Below are 2,500 nucleotides of genomic sequence, written 5' to 3'. Positions count from 1 at the left end.
GTCCATGCCCGATGTGAGTAGCAGCAGGGCCAGCGCGCCCAGGAGCACATCTTTTTCGACCGTAAAGGGAGACAGGAGGCCGACTCACTGCCTCGGCTAAATGGAGAGGGAATTTCAGAAGGGCCAGGGCAAAAGCATGGACCTTTTCAGCTGTAAGGGAGGCAAGAGCAAGGTGTGATGTAGGTCCCCGGGGCCTGCTGGAGGTCCAGGTCCATGCCCGATGTGAGTAGCAGCAGGGCCAGCGCGCCCAGGAGCACATCTTTTTCGACCGTAAAGGAGACAGGAGGCCGACTCACTGCCTCGGCTAAATGGAGAGGGAATTTCAGAAGGGCCAGGGCAAAAGCATGGACCTTTTTCAGCTGTAAGGGACGCAAGAGCAAGGTGTGATGTAGGTCCCCGGGGCCTGCTGGAGGTCCAGGTCCATGCCCGATGTGAGTAGCAGCAGGGCCAGCGCGCCCAGGAGCACATCTTTTTCGACCGTAAAGGGAGACAGGAGGCCGACTCACTGCCTCGGCTAAATGGAGAGGGAATTTCAGAAGGGCCAGGGCAAAAGCATGGACCTTTTCAGCTGTAAGGGAGGCAAGAGCAAGGTGTGATGTAGGTCCCCGGGGCCTGCTGGAGGTCCAGGTCCATGCCCGATGTGAGTAGCAGCAGGGCCAGCGCGCCCAGGAGCACATCTTTTTCGACCGTAAAGGAGACAGGAGGCCGACTCACTGCCTCGGCTAAATGGAGAGGGAATTTCAGAAGGGCCAGGGCAAAAGCATGGACCTTTTTCAGCTGTAAGGGAGGCAAGAGCAAGGTGTGATGTAGGTCCCCGGGGCCTGCTGGAGGTCCAGGTCCATGCCCGATGTGAGTAGCAGCAGGGCCAGCGCGCCCAGGAGCACATCTTTTTCGACCGTAAAGGGAGACAGGAGGCCGACTCACTGCCTCGGCTAAATGGAGAGGGAATTTCAGCAGGGCCAGGGCACAGGCATGGACCTTTTTCAGCTGCAAGGGAGGGAAGAGCAAGGTGTGATGTAGGTCCCCGGGGCCTGCTGGAGGTCCAGGTCCATGCCCGATGTGAGTAGCAGCAGGGCCAGCGCGCCCAGGAGCACATCTTTTTCGACCGTAAAGGAGACAGGAGGCCGACTCACTGCCTCGGCTAAATGGAGAGGGAATTTCAGAAGGGCCAGGGCAAAAGCATGGACCTTTTTCAGCTGTAAGGGAGGCAAGAGCAAGGTGTGATGTAGGTCCCCGGGGCCTGCTGGAGGTCCAGGTCCATGCCCGATGTGAGTAGCAGCAGGGCCAGCGCGCCCAGGAGCACATCTTTTTCGACCGTAAAGGGAGACAGGAGGCCGACTCACTGCCTCGGCTAAATGGAGAGGGAATTTCAGCAGGGCCAGGGCACAGGCATGGACCTTTTTCAGCTGCAAGGGAGGGAAGAGCAAGGTGTGATGTAGGTCCCCGGGGCCTGCTGGAGGTCCAGGTCCATGCCCGATGTGAGTAGCAGCAGGGCCAGCGCGCCCAGGAGCACATCTTTTTCGACCGTAAAGGAGACAGGAGGCCGACTCACTGCCTCGGCTAAATGGAGAGGGAATTTCAGAAGGGCCAGGGCAAAAGCATGGACCTTTTCAGCTGTAAGGGAGGCAAGAGCAAGGTGTGATGTAGGTCCCCGGGGCCTGCTGGAGGTCCAGGTCCATGCCCGATGTGAGTAGCAGCAGGGCCAGCGCGCCCAGGAGCACATCTTTTTCGACCGTAAAGGGAGACAGGAGGCCGACTCACTGCCTCGGCTAAATGGAGAGGGAATTTCAGCAGGGCCAGGGCACAGGCATGGACCTTTTTCAGCTGCAAGGGAGGGAAGAGCAAGGTGTGATGTAGGTCCCCGGGGCCTGCTGGAGGTCCAGGTCCATGCCCGATGTGAGTAGCAGCAGGGCCAGCGCGCCCAGGAGCACATCTTTTTCGACCGTAAAGGGAGACAGGAGGCCGACTCTCTGCCTCGGCTAAATGGAGAGGGAATTTCAGCAGGGCCAGGGCACAAGCATGGACCTTTTTCAGCTGTAAGGGAGGCAAGAGCAAGGTGTGATGTAGGTCCCCGGGGCCTGCTGGAGGTCCAGGTCCATGCCCGATGTGAGTAGCAGCAGGGCCAGCGCGCCCAGGAGCACATCTTTTTCGACCGTAAAGGGAGACAGGAGGCCGACTCACTGCCTCGGCTAAATGCAGAGGGAATTTCAGCAGGGCCAGGGCACAGGCATGGACCTTTTTCAGCTGTAAGGGAGGCAAGAGCAAGGTGCGATGTAGGTCCCCGGGGCCTGTTGTCGTACCATAGGCACGAGTGGTGTGTGTGTGTGGCAAAGAGTTTCTGCGCAGTGTACCAGGGGCACGGGGAAAGGTTGTTGTACCATAGGCATGAGAAAAGTTGTCGTACCATAGGCACGAGAAAAGTTGTCGTACCATAGGCACGAGTGGTGTGTGTGTGTGGCAAAGTGCTACTGAGCGGTGTACCAGGGGCACGGCGAAAAGT

The sequence above is a fragment of the Rhamphochromis longiceps genome, unplaced genomic scaffold (genome assembly GCF_057381845.1).
Source record: "Rhamphochromis longiceps isolate RC_006_pf unplaced genomic scaffold, R_longiceps_female_GT1.1 unmapped_scaffold_7, whole genome shotgun sequence".
Lineage (NCBI taxonomy): Eukaryota > Metazoa > Chordata > Actinopteri > Cichliformes > Cichlidae > Rhamphochromis > Rhamphochromis longiceps.
The sequence above is the reverse complement of the archived record's forward strand: the minus strand, read 5'-3'. Positions refer to the sequence as shown.